Source organism: Puma concolor, chromosome B3 (assembly GCF_028749965.1).
Source record: "Puma concolor isolate L17-30 chromosome B3, mPumCon1.1.hap2, whole genome shotgun sequence".
Taxonomy (NCBI): Eukaryota; Metazoa; Chordata; class Mammalia; order Carnivora; family Felidae; genus Puma; species Puma concolor.
This window is the reverse complement of record NC_141672.1, coordinates 45,765,940-45,785,671: the sequence shown is the minus strand read 5'-3', so window position 1 is coordinate 45,785,671 and position 19,732 is coordinate 45,765,940. Positions and strand designations below refer to the sequence as shown.

Genomic DNA, 19,732 nt, shown 5'->3' with positions numbered 1-19,732 from the left:
TTCCTGAGAGAAGGCTCCCTAGGGCCACTGAGTCACTCTTCCCTTAAACCAGGAGTCAGCCCCTCCTCCACCGTTTTTTTCTTTCTATTTCAGAGTGAAGTTAATGCTAAGAGGTATAATGGGAATAATAAAATATAATTACCATGATGACAAATCTGCAAACGATGTTCCTTGTGAAAATGAATTCTCCTTTGGATATGCTGTGCTTCCTCAGAAAGGCCACTGAGTGGTGTCTCTGCAAGTTGTGCTTCGTGTAAGTCTGAGGCAGTAACTGTTGGCAGAAATGTCTTAGCAGTGACCAAGAAGAGACTCTCTGTCTTTGGGGACGATACCACTGCTGACAGAGAATTGGGCAGGGGACTCATTCCCTTTGGAACATTTCCAGACAGGTGTCTGCGTTGAGCATTTTATTTCAAGACAAGTTATCTGTCATCCCCCCATACCATGGTCACTCATCCAATACTCTGTGCAAGGCCCTCCTTAGACACCATAAACGATGCAGAGATTTCAGTCTTTTTTCTTTTTAATGTTTATTTATTCATTTTTGAGACAGAGAGTGAGATAGAGATTGAGCAGGCGAGGAGAAGAGGGAGAAGGAGACAGAATCCCAAGTAGGCTTCGTGCTGTCACCACAGAGCCCGATGTGGGGCTCAAACCCCCGAACTGTGAGATTATGACCTGAGCTGAAACCAAGAGTTGGACGCTTAACTGACTGAACCACCCAGGTGCCCCAGAGATGCCAGTCTTTATAAGCAACTTACAACATGGTAAGGAAGACGATAGCAATAATAATAATAAGGATAGTGATAATAACGGCACTCAGTGATGATTTACTTAGCCCAGGTACTCTTCAAGTTCCTTGAAACCCCTTTTTTATCAAAACAATGCTGTAAGTAGGTGTAATGATCATCTCAGTTTCAAAGATGAGGGGACTGAGGCCTGGGGAGGTTAGGGAACACACTCAAAGGTGAGCCCTACATACAAACACACAATAACACCAAGCAGAATTCAGTTCAATGTCCTGGCAGTTTATGGGAGGGAAAGATCACTTCCTGTGCATGGGCATCAGGGCATACTTCCAGAGGAGGTAGGAGAAACAAAGTCTTGAAGGGTGTAGGGCGTTGAATTGTGGCCCCTCCAAAAGACACGCCCTCCCCAAACCTGTGAATGTGACCTTATTTGAAAAAGTTATTGTAGATGTAATTATGTTAAGGAACTCAAAATGAGGTCACCCTGGACTGAGGGTGGGGCCTAAAGCCAATGATAGGTGTCCTTATAAAAGAAGGACAGAGGGAGATGCCAGGGTCAGACACACAAAGAGAAGGCCACATGAAGCTGGAGGGCAGAGATTGACAGCTCTAAGCTGAGAAACGCCAAGGATACGGGCAGGCATCGAAAACTACGAGTGAGGCAGGGAACAGATTCTCTCTCAGAGCCTCCTGTAAGAACCAACCTTGCCAGCACCTTGGTTTTGGACTTGTGGCTTCCAGGACCGTGAGAAAATTAATTTCTATTGTTTTAAGCCACTCAGTGTGTGGTAATTTGTTATGGCAGCCCTGGGGATGTGAGGGTGTGTGAGAACTGCTCCGAAACGCTGGCTCGAGCAAAGACAGCAAAACGAAAAAATACGGAGGTTTGAGTGTCTGTTTTGGTTTGCCTGAAGCACAAGGACCCTGAAAGGGAGCTAGCTTTCTGAGGCGAAGGTCACATGATGGAGGCTTTGAATGTCAGGTTAGGAAATCTAGATAGATTTTCCTTGATGAGCAATAAGGAACTTGATGAGTGCTGTATATTTAGAGAATCAAGGTGTCCCTGAGCTGGCAGGAGGTAATGTGGGCCTGAATTAGCGCAAGGGCAGTGGGAATGAAGAGAAGGGACAGAGGGAAAGTATCTTGTAGGAATCTAAGACACTTGGCAATCAGCAGATTCTCAATCTGACTCCTGCTAAGTAGCTTGATTCATATTTTACGTGCTATTGTTTATGCATCTTTGTCTTCTGGGGATGCCGAACACCCACACTTTAAATGAGCTATCCTAAGTCTTTCGGCTGCCTGTCAAGTTGGATTATTAACTTGTCCTGGCTTTCTGGCAGTCAAGCAGTGCTCCATGTAGACGACTTTCTTTCCTGGAATCTTAGGGAACCTTTCTTTTGCCTTCTCTGCCCTATTCCTCCTATGTGAGCTATGCCTTTAGAAACAGCTTCAGTACCCTTAGTCACCTCTTCTTGGCTCCTGTTCTGCCTGAGCTGGGCACAGGAGGCAGGGTTTCAGGGCCACCGCGCTGGCCTCACTCCAGCATTCTGTTACAGATCCTGTCTTAACATTTGATGCTAAGGGTGATGTAGAGGCAGCATTGATCAAGCTGTGACATCTGGAACAGATCTTCCAGTCATGTCAGAAGTTGGACATTGCCAGTGCCCTGGAGACCTTTAATGTGGTCTGAACCTTCAACCCTCATTAGCATCATATTCTTTTCAATAGTTTCCCCAAATCACACTGACTCTCTTCATCTGGCTTTAGAATCCGGAACAAATGAAAGGGGAAGAAGAGGAACCAGCCTTTACCCAGGGCTTACTTGTCGTGCGAGGCGCTTTGCCTATGTTATCTCATCTCTTCTTCATGTCAGAACCATGAGGCAGGTGCTATTATCCTCTTTTTACAGATGATAAAATGAAAGCTCAAAGCAATTAGGTCACACGGTGAGTGGTGCTGCCAGGATTCAACCTTGGGACTTTCCCAGATACCACACTGCCTCCTACGTAGGAGATTATTTTTTGTCAGCTACTAAAATGGTAGAATTCAGTTTCTGGCATATGTGCAGGATTTCCCTGATGCATGCTGCCTTTTCACTTTGTGAGATGATTTTGGATCATCATGTCTCCCCTGGTCCCTCCTAGAGCCCAGGCACTGACCTAGCACTTCCTGGACATCGGCTTCAAGAATGTTTGAGAATTTTCTAGGCTGATAAACTTGGGCTGTTTCCCAAAGGAAACTAAAGTGTGTTTTAGCATCAGGTTACAGTCTGCAGTTGTCTGGTTGCATCTCTAGGTGTCATTGTATGGGAAAGGATGAATAAAATGGGTCCTCTTATGTAGCCTTGATCTCTATGTTGGTTCAGGGAAAAGAAATGGCCTGGATACAGCATCACGGTGGTACTGCAATACCTGTGATGCTAGGACCCCTGTTCCAGCTCTCTAGTTTCCAGACCCAGGCCGATATCCTCAGGACCCAAGACCCACCACTCTAACCCCACCTCTCTTCATGCTGCATTTGTCCCACCTTTCTCCTGCTCACTCCCAGGAGGTACTTCTCCCTTCTCTCTGCAATTCAATCCTAAACTTTGCTCGTGGCTCAGCCCCACATCACTAAGCCTCTCCTGGTCTGCTTTCCATCACTGAGTTCCTGCAGCCAGTTTGCTTCTGTGGTGTTGCTCCCAGCTTTCTTTCTGATTCTGGGTCTGTGCATTCTCTCTTTCATTGACTATATAGCCTCTTAGAGTAGGGAGTTCAGTTTTCCTTTTGGCCTCGCGGTGCCTGGCAGAATGCTGGGCATACAATGGGGGCGTTAATTATTGATTGCATCTGTAAATTGCAGACACATTTCTAGAACACAGATTACCTTATAAAATCTGCATTACTTTCCTCACTGGGGACAGAATAAAGTGCAATTCCTGAGCATGGAATTAACCCCCCCCCCCAAAAAAGGAGCAAAATATAAAACAAAACAAAACTCCCTATCTTTAGTTTCCAAACTATTCTTTCTTCCAGGCTCTAAGCACTGGGTTATCATTGCTCTTACCATTCCCTCAGCTGGAAATATCATTTCCAGATTTTCTGCCCTGGAAATTCTTCCTACCCTTCAGAGGCCACCTTCTATGTGGAGCCCTCCTTGATCTCCCAAGACACAGTGAAGAGAGTTTTTCTTCTGAATGCCTGTACCATGTCATGTTCGCCCAGTTTGGCCTGAGTTTTATTTAACCTTGTCCTGTATCTCCTTGTTTCCGTCCCTTCTGGATTGCACTCTGCCTGAGGAGCAGAAGGCAAAGTTGTTGACTCACCTTTGCATACAATTAATGCCTAACGTAGGATGAGCAGCCTTTCGTTAAGGCTGGCTGTGCTCGGTGTAATTCCTGTCTGATAGGAATCAGCAGCAGCTCTAATGCTTTTCAGCAGCTTGCTGGCCTGGAGAGGAGCTAGAAGGGGAGCTAAAACCTAGCAGGGAATGTACCTGCTCCTTCTTTCACATCCTCCCTGGTGGCAGAGACAGGGTTCTTAGGTCTCCATCTCTGATGCTTAGCTGGCCTTCCTTAGCAACCTCTCCCTGCTAGGGAAGAAATGGAAATCGTCCCCAAATCAAGTGCACACGTTGCATCAGAGGCAGGGCAGGGCCCCTGTGTCTTATGAGTCAGCAGGCATTAAACCAAGCTCATCTCTCCCCCTTACCTCTAAAGCCCACAAAGCAGCAAACTTGTTATCGCTGCACAGGAGATAATGAGCATTAGGCCAAGGACAGGGCAGCCTGGACTGTGGCAGGGGCTGCTTTCTTTTTCAGGGATGGTGCAATGAGCCACTTTCTTTCAATCACCCGTGACTTTTATGCTACTCACTGACGGTGAACCAGAGACACCCACTTGACATCATTAGTCGTGTGAGCCAGATGTCAGCCACTAGATGTTTCTAACTTCCCCAGCTTGCTGAGCTCCTCTGGTCCTTTGTGATTTAGTAAAAATTGTCTCAAATGCCCAGCCCTTATGCCCAGATACTTTCCAATAGCTCTGAGAATTCTAGCTGGTGAGGTGTATAGAAGGAGTCTGTGTTCCCTCTGCCACTAGTCTCTGCACTGCTTTCTTGGCCTCTGTGTTCTGCTTCCTGCACACCCTGTTCCTTCTGCAGATAGTATCTGCTCACTGGACTCCTAACAAACCCTCAGGCCCCATTATGCCACTATTTGTGGCTGTGTGTGCTTCAGACTTCACTGAGGATTTGGGCCATGGAATGCGTGTGTGTGTGTGTGTGTGTGTGTGTGTGTACACGCATGCCTGTGCACGTGGTTTCCTAGGGCTGTTATAACGAAGTAACACAGAATGGGCTAAAAAGCAACTTATTGTCCCACAGGTCTAGAAGCCAGAAGTCTGAGGCCAAGGGGTCAGCAGGTCCATGCTTCCTCTGAAGGCAGGAGGGAAGGATTCATTTGCAGCCTCTCTCTTAGCTTCTGGTAGTTCCTTGGTTTATGGCAATATAATTCCTCTCTACACAGAGTGTTTTCCCTGTGTGTGGGTCTGTAGCCAAATTTCTTCTTTTTTAGAAGGACACTAGTCATATGTGAACAGGAGCCCACCCTTTTCCAGTGTAACCTTGTCTTCGTTGCTACAACCCTATTTCCAAATAAGGTCACATTCTGAGGTCAGAGGTGTTAGGACTTGAGCATGTGAATTTGGAGGAGATACAGTTCAATCCATAACAGTGTGTGTGTGTGTCAGGGCCAGGGGTGTTACCTGACAGAATGGAAAGGCAAAACACTCCCAACTGAATATTTAATCATCTCAGGTTTTGGTTTTTTTAATGCTTGTGTGTGAGAGAGAAGAGAGAGTGAGGAGAACGTGAGCGGGGAAGGGGCTGAGAGGGGGAGAGAGAATCCCAAGCAGGCTCTGTGCCATCAATGCAGAGCCCAATGCAGGGCTTGATCCCATGACCCCATGACTGTGAGATCATGACCTGAGCTGAAATCAAGAGTAGGATGCCTAACCGACTCAGCCACCCAGGCACTCCTTAACCATCTTGGTTTTAAAAGTTCCTCAGCCATTCCATCCTCTGGGGAACTTCCTGGGGTCCTCTTCCCCCAGCCTCCTGCCATGTTGCTGGATCCCTTCTGACGTTCTTCTTGGACCTCTCCTTGCTTCTTCCTGTTTCATCCAGTTATAACTCCAAAAATTACTGTGCGTTTCTGAAGCAAAACAGTTTAACTATTTTCCTCTCTCCACAAACCCTCCAGACTTGGCCTATACAGGACCATCCTGATAACTAAAAGCCCCATTTGAGATGTTTCTCACAAAGACAGTTCTCTGGCTGAGGGGAAATTCTGTGACCAGCTCTGATAGGAACATTTTTTTATTCCCTTCATCAGTAAATGAAATGAAATTATTTATTGATCTAAATATTTTTGTCAACTAGTTTCTATTTATATCTGAGTGCATTAAAAAGTGCTTCCCACCCAAAATGAGAAAAACAAAAAAACAGAAATAAAGGTGAACGTAGGCTGTGACTCACAGGCGAGGGATGGACAGCTTATTATTCTTCCTTCCACTACAAAACATACTGATAAATGTGATAACCTTTTTTCTGCTGGGAAAGGACACGGCTTCAGAGTCCTTCTCTATGGAATTGATTCAGGCCATTGTTAGGAGTCCAGTAGAGTTGACATGAGGAATGAAGCCCATGTGCCACCTCACTTGTAGACATTGTGTGGAGGGAGTTTATGCTTCTGGTGATGGCTTCTCTCTCTGTTCACTAACAGTTGCCAGTTTGGGGAAATGAACAGAGTGTGGGGAATGTGATTTCTGTATCAGTCAGCACGAACTGGGTTATACTGTGGTCATGAACGACCCTTGAATCTTGGTACTTCTTGCTGATGTCACATGTCCTTTAGGGTCAGCAGAAGCTCTGCTGTGTCACCTTTACTCAGGGAGACAGGCTGGCAGAGCAGCCTGTATCCGGAACATTGCTGGCCTAGTGGCAGAAGGAAATAGATCCTGTTGAACCATGCGCTGACTCTTAAAGCTTCTACTTTTTTTTTTTTTTTTTTAATTTTTTTTTTTTCAACGTTTATTTATTTTTGGGACAGAGAGAGTCAGAGCATGAACGGGGGAGGGGCAGAGAGAGAGGGAGACACAGAATCGGAAACAGGCTCCAGGCTCTGAGCCATCAGCCCAGAGCCTGACGCGGGGCTCGAACTCACGGAGCGTGAGATCGTGACCTGGCTGAAGTCGGACGCTTAACCGACTGCGCCACCCAGGCGCCCCTTAAAGCTTCTACTTTTAAGTAATGCTTGTCACTTCCACTCACATTTCATTGGCCAAGGCTAATGTCAGTGACGTAGGCAAGAGTAATCTTCCCTCAGGAATGGAGAGCAAAGACATGAACTCAGTTTACATCAGATACCTCCTTCTTTAATGTTCTTAAATGTCACAGAAATGAAGTGAAGGAAAATGGAGACCTTTTCTATTTATCAAATTTTAATGGCTATTCTTTATTCTTCTTACTATATATGGTAGAAATCTTATTATGAGGTTTAAAGAATAGAAATACACATTAACATCAGGATCTTTCTTATTCAATATCTTTTCTGCAGCTGGGATGTAATTCGTTTTAACAGAAGGCTGCTTAACGGTCAAAATTAGGTCTATTAACACAGACCAAGATAGTAATCTTAGTGGTTAAATCTGGACTCTAATTATCCAACACAATAGTGTTGTCTTTTTTCTTTTAACATTTATTTATTTTTGAGAGACAGAGTGAGACAGAGCACAAGCGGGAGAGGGGCAGAGAAGACACAGGAAGAAGAAGCAGCCTGAAGAAGGCTCCAGGCTCCAAACAAGCGTTCAGCACAGAGCCCGATGTGGGGCTTGAACCCACAAACCGTGAGATCATAGCCTGAGCCAAAGTCAGTCACTCAACCAACTGAACCACCCAGGCACCCAAATAGTGTTGTCTTTTATTTACCTTCACAGTGGAATAAGATAAACCCAACAGTACTGCCTCCTGAGCCACAGCCCTCTCAACCTTTTAGAAATATGTTGTACTCTTATACATACTTACAACAGGAAAATCATCTTTTCATATTGAAATACATTAAGGCAGATATAAAAACAATGATCATATGCTGTGCGAATTATTCACTTCATCCCATTAATGTGAGAGTTTCAGCATGGGACCTAGAAAGCATCCTTGCTAAAGGATGTTTGGAAGAGCCACTGGCTTAGAAAAATGTTAATAGATGTTACACGGAGAAAGGTTTAGTAATTCAAGGGTTCAGGGAGTTCTTGGTTAAACACGGTAAACAGGTTTCTGTGATGTAAGACATCTCAGAATCTTAATGATGCATTATCAGTGCCTGAGCCATTTATCTGATAAAACTCTTCAGCACACACTGGGAAACGCTGACTCACAGCTTTCAACCAGTCCCACTGCAACCACCTTCCAACCTAACTGAAACTCCAATCCTTCCAGCACCTCTGTTTATTTTTAATCAGCAGCCCTCTGATTTCTTTACTTCCCTGTTTATCCACCTTAGACTGAATGATTCATCATTTTAGTGTCACGCTTGGCCAGTTATCTAAACCCCCTTATCTCTTACTTGTACTCAGCTGGAAAACCCCAACTGTGGATGAATCCAGCTTTCTGCTTCCTCTGAGCCCTGCTGGAGAAAGCTATAGGACCATGAACCCCAAATAGGCCCCTAATATCTGATAATCCCACCGTATTTCCTGTCAGCACACTTCTTACTCTCCCGCCTTCTTGTGATACTACTTCAAACTCTTCTTACTTTCTGGATTGTATAACCACCTCTCTCCATTCCCACTGCATGCCCTACCGGCGTAGCTCCTTTACAGAGCACGGTGTGCCTGGTGTGCCCAGTCCTGCACCTCCTATAGCTGCCCTCATTCGAGACTCCTTTTCCCCTGTTGGGATGGTGGATATGTTTCTCCTCCATCAAAGGACAATCCCTCCACTGTACTTTCATTCCCACACCCTCCCAACTTTCAAAGGACCTTATGCTATCAATTATACTTTCTTTCTTTTTTTTTTCTTTTTGAGAGAGAAAGTGCGAGCAGGGGAGAGGGCCAGAGGGGCAGAGAGAGAGAGAGAATCTCAAACAGGCTCCACGCTCGGCATGAGGCCTAACGCGGAGCTCCATCTCACAACTGTGAGATCACGACCTGAGCCGAAATCAAGAGTCCCACACTTGGACTGACTGAGCCACCCAGGTGCCCCTACTTTCTTTTTCATATATACAGTCAGTCTTACTTTTCAACTGGTCTTGCTCATCAGCCATCAGCTTTTACATTTGCTTGAGTCTTTCCCATTACAGGAAGGAAGGGAGGAAGGAAGGAGGGGAGCAAGGAAAGGAGGAAGGAAGGAAGGAAGGAAGGAAGGAAGGAAGGAAGGAAGGAAGGAAGGAGGGACAGAGGGAAGGAGGAAATTATATTCAACATTCTATTCTGTTCCAGCTAGTGCTTCCTCTTCGTGGCCAAAAATCTTGCTGTTTCCATTTCCTTTTCTCCCACTCTACTCAATCTGCTCTCATCTATTTTTTTGTATATTTTAAATTGAGATTTTTTTTTTTTTAAATTTTTTTTTCAACGTTTTTATTTATTTTTGGGACAGAGAGAGACAGAGCATGAACGGGGGAGGGTCAGAGAGAGAGGGAGACACAGAATCGGAAACAGGCTCCAGGCTCTGAGCCATCAGCCCAGAGCCCGACGCGGGGCTCGAACTCACGGACCGCGAGATCGTGACCTGGCTGAAGTCGGACGCTTAACCGACTGCGCCACCCAGGCGCCCCTTAAATTGAGATTTTAATATACAGATGGCAGTGTGCACTAGTCTTAAATGTACACAGCTCAATGAAGTTTTGCATATTCATACACCCTATGTAGCTACCACCCAGATCAAGATATAGAGAATTTCCAGGACCAAAAAGTAACAATATCCTCAGTGTTTCATAACTTGATATCTTCACTTCATAATACATCCTGTTCATTCCATGGCAAGATGGTGAGACTTTCTTGATTTCTTTACTACTGAGTAGTGCTTCATTATGTAGCTGTACCATCATTTATCAATATTCTGCAGATGGACATTTAGATTGATTCCAGTCTTTTGCTGCTCAAAATAGTGCTTCAATGAAGAGTTTTGTGGGCATCATTTCACATTTCTGCCAGTGTATGTTTGGTACAGATTCTTAGAAGTGGAATTACTGAGCCAAAGGTTAAATACATTTGCAGTTTGGCTAGATATTGTCAAATTCCTCTCCACAGAGATTGTACATTAGTATTCCCTCCTGCGCTCTGGAACAGGACAACATCTGTTTTGTCACAGACTTGCTAACAATACAAGTTTAAAGTTTTTTGAATTTTATATGCTTTTTATTTTCTTGCAGCATGATTGAGATATAATTGACATAACATATACAGCACACAATTTGATGAGTTCTGCCTGTATATGTACAACTATGAAACCATTACTACAAACAAGATAACGAAGACATCCATCTCACCCCAAAGTGTCCTCATGCTCCTCTGTAATCCAACTTTTGCTCCCCAGTCCTCTCTCCAAGCGTGAGAGATCTCAGCAATTTTACTTCCTATACACATGTTTTTGAGATGACAGGAGATGTGCCTTGCAACATGAGGGGGTAAGTGAAGAGAGAAGGAAATGGCATAGGGAACCCAGGAGAGAGAACGTGGAACCCTCAGCATGGGCATGACGGGAAATCCCAGTTTGTGGCCCGCTGCAATCTGTGCTGCTGGCCCCGGCGTGGAGGGCAACTGGTTTGGATTGGGAACAGATCATAAGACTCCAGGAGAGATGAAAAGGCAATCAATCCAAAACCTGATATATCACATGTGGAGGGGAGATTCAGAGACTCAAACAGAATTTTCGGCTGAAAATCAAGCAAATGAGGAGAGAGAGATAATAAGGAAAAGTTTTGATATGCCAAGCGGCTCAACTACGAATGGCCTTTATGTTGTGACTATGATGTAAATACGGAAGTTGATCTAACCAAAATTATAGTAGGAGCTTCTCGAGGGAGTGGCAGGCAACAAGGTAGGGGTGAAAGACAGCTGAACTCTTATTTCCCACAGGATGAGCTGCAGGAGCATTCTTACAGTTGAAGGAACAAATGAAGCATGTTCTTGGTAATTCCTACACAGCCTCACAGTCTGGCTTGAGTGATAAGTCCATGGGCCCCTTTTCCTGACCACCCTCCGTGGCTCGCCTTCAGGCAATCTCGTGCATACCTCTATTAGGGCACCATCATAATTTTTTATTTACTTTTCTGTATGCCCATGAGATCGTGAGCATTGTGGGGGAAGGGCAGTATTTTATAAGCCCTTGGTCTGAAGTGTTGAATTAATGTACAAACACTACAGAACATCGCAAAAACAGAACTTACCAAGGTAAGGGGAATTTAAAGGGTCTGTTTAAGAACCACAGTATATTAAAATTCAAGTCAAATCATAATGATTCTAAGACATTTACTCATTTTACTCCTGAAGCTCCAAAATACCCCATTTTCCAGGGTAGTCAACTGTCATCATGCACATATCTCCACTTAACTCTTCAGGCTACTGTGAATGTCTCTTAATGAGATTAAGTGCTTGGGCCCTTTGATGGGAACTTTTATTTAATTTTTCTCATTCGTTAATGGAAAGGTTTTAACATTCACATTTCTATTACCTCCTGCTGGGATAATTTCATAAGCCCTAGTTATCTCATTAGGAGTAAGAAACCACTATTTCCAGGAAACGTTATGGGATATTACATTGTGGTTAACAGTGCAGGTGTGTATTATTTTTAAAACTCAGTATCAAACAAGTTAATTGAAAAAAATGTATTCTTTTTGCTGGAGGTAGAGAGAAATGGAAAAGGGAAGTTAGAGGGTGATTAATAAAAATAATATTCTTTTTGCAGAACAATTTCCTGTACATTATAAGCTCCCTGAATGTTTTTAAAACACAATTCAGTTTGCCACAATTTGGCTTAAACACAGATTTTTTTTTTTTTCTAGGAGCACATCTATAACGTAAACACGTCCATCTGTTTTCCTAAAACTACAATATTGGAGCTGTATGCTCCAAATGACAAAGGGATCGAGGAGGCACCTTTGACCATTACACGCAATGACCCAACTGGAAAATTCTCATTGCCTATCTTCAAAGCTCAGTGATTTGCCTCATGCCCACGGGGAGGAATGCTTCTACCAGCAGACACAACAATGGCTCTAATGGATTGGAAGGTGAGGTTTCCACATGCCACTGAGCAAACAGACCAAAAAAAAAAAAAAAGACCGTTTATAACATTTATGGGATGATTGTGCCCGCCTCCTGAAGAGAAATGGAATTGCTGTGGAAAACAAGGACATGAGCCCCCCGGCTTTCTCTGAAGGAAAAACTTGCCACCGTGCTAGGAGCAGTATAGTTAGCAGACAGCTTCCAACTATCAGGTCCTCCCAACTATCAGCAGAGAGCCAGCTCGCCTGTGGCCACATTGTTCCTGGAATAGCCGGTGACAGAGCTGTGTGGCAATGCTCTTTCCAGAGCTCCCCACCAGGCTGGCATTAGGTTTGTGCTGCAGTGTGATTCTTGGGCTCAATTCTGCTTCTGCTCCCTTAACATCACGGGTGTTGATCCCCTAACAAACACCTTGCACCCCAGGCTCTACCTCAGTATCTGCTTCCAGATAATCCAATCGGCACACCTGGCTCACGGTGAAGGGGAGAAGGACTACCCGTGGGGCTCAGGGGAACCAGCGGGCTTCCTCCTGTGCTGCCACTGCCACTGCCCATGGTACCAGTCAGTGCGACGCTACAGTAACTCGACAGAAACTGGACGGTTAAAAGGCTTGGATCCTGCAGAAATTAAGGTCTGGTTCACTTCATCACAAAAAAAAAAAAAAAAAAAAAAAAAGAAAGAAAAGAAAAGAAAAAATCCAGCTGAGATGCTGGTAGAAAGCCAAGGGAACACAAGAAATAAATCAAAAATACCAACTATGGTATTTATACAACATTGCAGAAGTAAGAACAATTTTAGGAACACGTGTTTTCTCCTCTGCTATGTCATGGATATGTTTATGTACTTCAATTTCCCTTTCTTCTCCACTTTCCCCTTACAGGTACATATAGGGCAAATGGGAGGCAGTTAACTTTAAATTTTAGTTTGCATGCTATAGGCTATTAATAAGGGCTGTGATGGAACAAAAGAGAAATAGATATCTCCCAGACATCCTGGACTTAAAACTGGACCTGGCAATGGTTTAGGCTCTGAGACTTTAAAGAAGGAGTGAATATATTTTTGTTTCCATAAGGATACTTTAATTTTGTTAGGTAAGAACACTTTGGGGACTACAAGTATGTGGAAAAAAGGTGTATGTTGATATTGGGCAGTGAAGGAGTGGAATGTAAAGAAGAAAACTAATTCCTTTCATATCTAACATTTACTGAGCACTTGAATTAACTCACTTAATGAATTAAATCATTTAATCTTCATGACAGCACTGAGAGTGGTACTATTATTATCTCCATTTACAAATGAAACTGAGGCTCCTAGAGCTTAATTAACTTGGCCACAGTTGCAGAGCATTTGCTCCCAGGTGTTCTGTATATCCTTCACATGCTTTTTTTTTTTTTTTTTTTTTTTTTGGAGTGAAAGAGAGCACATGAGCACGGGTGACGGGCAGAGGAATAGAGAGAGAGAGAATCCCAAGGAGGCTCCACACTCAGCCTGGAGCCAATGCAGGGCTTGATCCCATGACCCTGAGATCATGAGCCGAGCAGAAATTGAGAGTCCAATGCTCAATTGACTGAGCCATCCAGGCACACCTGAATGTTCTTTCTTTCTTTCTCTCTCTCTCTCTTTTTTTTTTTTTTTTTTTTTGGCGTGTTCTTAATCCAAGTGTTATTCTTATTTTACTGTAGAGGAGTCATATCATTCTTTCAGGTTGCTTGGGGAATTCCCTTCCACATGACTCTGGGTAGAAGACAGAGCCCACTTGCCTCTACAAAGTTAAAAGTACAGATACTTACCTCCCATTTTCTCTTGCACCTCAGGTATGGACATGTTATTGATGCCACTTTGAAAATAAACTTTTAACCTTGAAAATAAAACAGTTTATTTTACTAGCAAAAATGGGTTTATCCAAGAATAGCAGAGAATTGCAACCGGAGATAAGCAAGCTGGGAAAGCCCATACAACAATAGAGAAAAAAGCTCTTTTACACAGGACAGGCGGGTAGTTGGGAAGGCTGGTACAAACAAAAAATCTATTGGGGTAAACTAGAGATCTAAGTATAGTGGCTTCTCATTGGCTGAGCTGTGACTGTCTCTCATTGGCGGGGCTGTTGCCAGGGTAAGGAAGAAACTTTACTTCCTCCCGCTGGGATAGTAGAGTAGCGCTCACATAGAAGTGCATCTCTTCGTGTTTGATTTGTAATGGACCAGTGCTGAGAGTGAGAGGGCCCCGCGCCGGCCTCCCAAATCCATTCTAACTGGGGTTTCCTTTTATTAATTTTCACAAGGCTTACCAATCAGATGCACTCTCTGGTGGTTATCACAGTCAGATCAAGTTCCAGGAGAACCAGGGGTAGCAGTGCCAGTGGTGGCTTTCAGTGTCCAGTGCCAGGTGTGTTGGGGTCATAAGCTACAGCTTCTGGTGCTTGGCTGCAGCAATGGGCCTGTCGTCACCAGACCAGACTTGCATTCTTCTGGATGTTCTTAGCTATGAAGCTGTTAACATTGTTAACATTGCAGCCTTCTCAGGAATTCTGTAAGACACCCAACATTCTGATTTGTAGCAACAGCCCTCATGGTTGTTTAGCCTTATTTCTAAAATGAAATACTAGCTTATACATAAAAGAGCTCATGGCTCTTTTTCTGTACCCGGCACTGTTCTAAGTACATTACATATATGGGCCAAATGAAGTCTTAGAAAACCTTAGGACTTAAATCAGACTATTGTTCCCATTTTACAATGAGGAGACTCACGTACAGAGAACTTAAATAACTTATCCTAGGTCACAAAGAGATGTGATTCAAGCCCACATAGTCTGTCATCAGAGTCTATACTCACTACCAGTCATTTTACATGGGCCCCTTTATTTATGAAGGCTTTGTTTTGATTCTGCCCTCTCTTGGATGACTGAATTTTGTCATCAACATTTTTTTTTTTTTTCTTTCTCAAGAAGAGCATGTAGGTGTTGTTTTGTTTAAGTTCTCTCATGCTGGAGAGTGTCTATCTTTTGCCTTTGTATGAAGAGCAAATGTGCTGAATACAAATTTCTAGGTCACATTTTGCTGCAGAACCCTCTAGGCATTGTTCTACTGTCTTCTGAAGTAGATGATTTTGTGGTGTGTCTGAGGCCCACCATATTTTTCTCTCTTGTGTGTAACTTTTTCTTTTTTGCTTTGTATATAACTTTTGCTTTTCTCTGTTGAGATTGGTCCTTTTCCTTTCATTAGAATATATTTTGGTTTGGGCATCCTAGGTCATGTTATGGCTTTTTGTCCGAAGATTCAAACCTTTATTTTGGAATAATTTTCTCCTGTCACTTTTTGGGGAAAAAATTAAAAACTCATTTGGTTTTATTCTTCAGGAATATCAATTATGTGTCTGTTAGATCTCCTTTGACTTCAGTGTCTATCATTTCCAATATATTTTGTATCATTGCCCCTTCCCATATCTTTCTGGGGTTTTGAAAAAGTCTGTCAATTATGTCCTTTACTGTGTTTTTGATTGTGTTATTTCCATTTGCATTTCTCATATAGTGTTTTTAGTCATGGTTTTCTATATCTATTCCAGTGTTTTCCCCCGGGCTCTGCTCCCCTCAAGGCTGTCTGACTTGCCTTTTACCTTTATTGTTTTTTGAACTGTTCCTATTATCTTGGATAATTCCTCTTACATCTATATTCTTTATCTGTAGGTTGATTACATTCTTTTATTCTTTTTTACTTTCTTCCTACAGTATATATGCATAAAGCCTGGATGGTTTATTTCTTTTTTAAAAATATTTTTAATGTTTATTTATTTTTGAGAGAGAGTGAGCAGAGGAGGGGCAGTGAGAGGGGACAGAGGATCTGAAGCAGGCTCTATGCTGACAACAGAGAGCCCGATGTGGGGCTCAAACTCACAGTGAGAACATGACCTGAGCCGAAGTCGGATGCTTAACCAACTGAGCCACCCAGCGGCCCCTGGATGGTTTATTTCTGATACCAACAGGGAGAAGCTAGTTGAGGTATGAAGTGAACAGTGAAGTTGGGCAGTCTTCAGCTTCCTATAACGATGACTTCCTCTTTCCTAAGCATTCATATACTCTTCATATTTGGCATTCAGGAGGGTAGTATGGTATATAGTAAGTCCCTTAAACCACCTCTGGAAAATCTCTTAAACTCTCTCTCAGCTACCAGACAAGATTATAGATAATACAAATTATTGCTATCAGGGTTTCTCCTTCAGCTATCCCTCCTCAGGGATAGCTTTTCAGTGCAGAATTGGTGTCTCCCTAAGGGCACTTACTGCTTCTCCCATGGGTTCCTCATATCCCTCCATCTTGGTGCTTTAATTAAAGACTCTTTGAAACTATCATTTATTCTCAGAAGTACATATATGTTGCCTGAGGTGCAAGGCTGTCAGTGTTCACCATCATTTCTGTTCAAATTTGAAAGGGGTTGGCAAGTATTTTTCATGATGCTTGTTTGGAATTGTAGTATTTCCCTGTTTAAAGATGACATTAGGAATCCAGGAATGCTTTACCTGGGAGGTTTTAGATCAGAGCGTCCCATGAGGTTGCAATCATCTCAAGGCTTGAGTGGGGCTGGAGAATCCCATCCCAAACTCACTGTCATGATTGCTGGCGGGTCTCAGTTCTTTGCTGACTATTCACTGGAGGCTTCAGTTTCCTCCCACATGAGTCTCTCCATAAGGTTGCTAGCACATGGCAGAATGCTCCCCACAGAGAATGAGATGTGAGAAAAAGAGAAAGAAAGAGAGCGAGAACAAGAGAGCATCCAAAATGGAAACCACGTTCTTTCACAATTTAATTTCAGAAATGATGTACTATCACTTCTCCTATATTTGGTTGGTCATGTAGATAAATCCTGGTATAGTGTGGGAAGGGACTACACAGGGTGTGAATACCAGAAGGGAGGGATCATAAGGGTTATCTTGGAAGTTGGCTACCACAAGTATATATATGTGTGTGACTATGTATATGCATTCATATGTATGTATGTATATAATATATATTACACACATGCATAAATTAGCCAGAAGGATGTTTATATCAATTCTAAATTTATATGCACTTAATAACACAGCTTTGCAATATATAAGTCAAAAATTAATAGAACTACAAAAAGAAATAGATAAATCCCCTATTATAGCGGGAGATTTTAGCTCACTTACCCAGTAATAAATAGACACAGTAGATGAAAATATCTCTAAAGATAAGTTTTGAATAAGACAATTAACAAGCTCAATCTAATGGACATATATAAAACCCCATAAAACAGTTGGAGAATGCACATTCTTTTCATGCCACACAGAACCTTATGAAATTTGACTACTTAATAGTCCACAATTCAAGTAGTAATACATCTTAAAGAATTGGAACCACAATTTTTGACCACAATGCAATTAAAATTCAGATCACTTTGTAAAAATATGACCCTGACAATCCTATATGCTAGCAAATTTTAAATGTACTTCTAAATAATTCACAGGTCAAAGAGGAAATCATAATGGGAAATTGAAAAAAATGTAGAAGTGAAAAATAAAAACAAATGCCACATATAACAATTTTGGAGACTCGGGTACAGCAATGAATAGAGGGAAATTTTATAGTTTTAAATTGATAATTTAAAAAAGCCAAAAGACCAAAAACTAATAAATTAAGAAGCTATTTGAAAAGTTATAAAAGTAATGATAGAATAAACCCAGTAATAGTAGAGGTATGGAAGTAATCACGAATAGAGTAGAAATTAATGAAATAGAAAGCAAAGTTTACTTTATTTTATTTTTTTTTTAATTTTTTTTTCCAACGTTTATTTATTTTTGGGACACAGAGAGACAGAGCATGAACGGGGGAGGGGCAGAGAGAGAGGGAGACACAGAATCGGAAACAGGCTCCAGGCTCTGAGCCATCAGCCCAGAGCCCGATGCGGGGCTCGAACTCACGGACCGCGAGATCTTGACCTGCCTGAAGTCGGACGCCTAACCGACTGCGCCACCCAGGCGCCCTGAAAGCAAAGTTTAAAAAGGATTAAGAAGTGCAAAATTTTGAAATAACTAATAAAATTAATATACCTTTGGAAAATTAGTTTAAAAAAAGAGAAAGGGGCACCTGGGTGGCTCAGTCAGTTAAATATCTGACTCTTGGTTTCGGCTCAGGTCATGATCTCATGGTTCATGAGTTCAAGTACTGCATCAGGCTCTGTGGGATTCTCTCTCTCCCTCTCTCTCTGCCCTTTCCTCACTCTCTCTCTCTCAAAATAAATAAACTTTAAAAGAGCAAGAGAGTACACAAAACACCATATTGGGAATAATAAATGGGATACAACCCAAGGAAATATGGTGATTAGAAGGAAATTCAGGAAAAACACTTCATGACAAATTTTAAAACAAATAAAAACAAATGCCTACAAAAAATGATTTTACCAAAGTTAACTAAAAACAGCAACAACCAACAAACAAAAAAACCCATGAGGATTCCTTGAAACATATGGATTTTTTTTATTTTAAATGAAATTCTCAAAAAGAAAACAACAGGTTCAGATAATATTGAGGACAACCTCTAACAAACATTAAGTGCACACTCTTCTAGAGAACTGAATGAACAGAAACACTTATTAATTCTGTGGGATTTACTAAATGATTAATTTCAGAAGCTTGTGGTAGGTAGCAGAATATATCAGCAAAGTATTTTGTGATCTCATCCATTAAATATTTATATAAACAAATGTAGCCAATGTAAGGTAACTGTTGAGTTTATGGTGAGCTCTGTCTAGGTCAGCTGACATAACTGAACTTACCCCAGGTGATAAAATTTCAATAGAACTCTGTTTTAAATTCTCTTTTTCATCTTTGCTAATAAAAGTGGCCATCTGGAGCTCCTGGGTGACTCAGTCCATTAAGTGTGTGACTTTTGGTTTCAGCTCAGGTCATGATCCCACAGTCATGAGACTGAGCCCTGCATCAGGCTCCACATGGAGCCTGCTTGGGATTCTTTCTCCCTCTTTCTCTGCCCCGCCCCCTCTCATGTACAGGTGTACGTGATCTCTCTCTCTAAAATAAATAAATAAACATTAAAAAAAACACTTTAAAAAAAGGTGGCCATCCCTTGTGCTACATTTGGAACTTTCCATCAGTCTTCTGAGAGTATGTTCTTGCATCAGCCATAGCAAGTTTTGGTGTCAGCATCCCTAGGAATTACAGATGGGGAGAAATTCTTGTATTTTCCCCTATCAGTACAAATTTGCCCCAGTTGTTTCATTTAAACAATCTTACGTCTATGACTGAGTTGGTATAACCCCTCCTCTCTGAATTCAAGAGAACTGAAATCTGAAATGCAATCTTTATGACAGAATTTAAGAGCAATATATTTAATTGAAATAAACTGTAAACTCAGCCCTCTTTTTCTCTCTGTTCTGCTTGCTGTTCAAGTTTAGATGTGAAAATCTGCCTGTTAGTTTTTGATGCCTGAAAAGTCATTTCACTAATCTCACTGTGACCTCTGACGCACTTGCTGACGTTCCAGGAGCTGTCCTTTTCTTTCATGATCAGGTAAATGATCTCTACCCCAGATGTCTATGAATCACAATTGCAGAATTCTTGCTGATTTGCCTATTTTCTCCCTTCTCTGAGTTTATCTTTTTACTTCCAATGGAGGCATCACTTCCAGCCCTTTCTGGAGGCCCTTTGTTTCCAACAGACCATGGAATCTTTCCTGCACATACTCAGATTG

General features: G+C 42.3%; 1 long non-coding RNA gene across 2 annotated transcripts; it reads left to right on the top strand.

Annotated features, from left to right (window-relative positions):
• The first annotated feature begins 1,329 nt into the window (after positions 1-1,329).
• On the top strand, positions 1,330-12,659 carry LOC147579946 (uncharacterized). Of its 2 annotated transcripts, none has more exons than XR_015251852.1 (3): positions 1,330-1,494; positions 10,158-10,412; positions 11,790-12,659. It is a non-coding gene; the product is annotated as an uncharacterized LOC147579946 (long non-coding RNA). The 2 variants fall into 2 exon arrangements; XR_015251851.1 differs by lacking the exon at positions 1,330-1,494 and adding an exon at positions 9,133-9,312 and having other exon boundaries at positions 9,554-10,412.
• Positions 12,660-19,732: the final 7,073 nt, after the last annotated feature.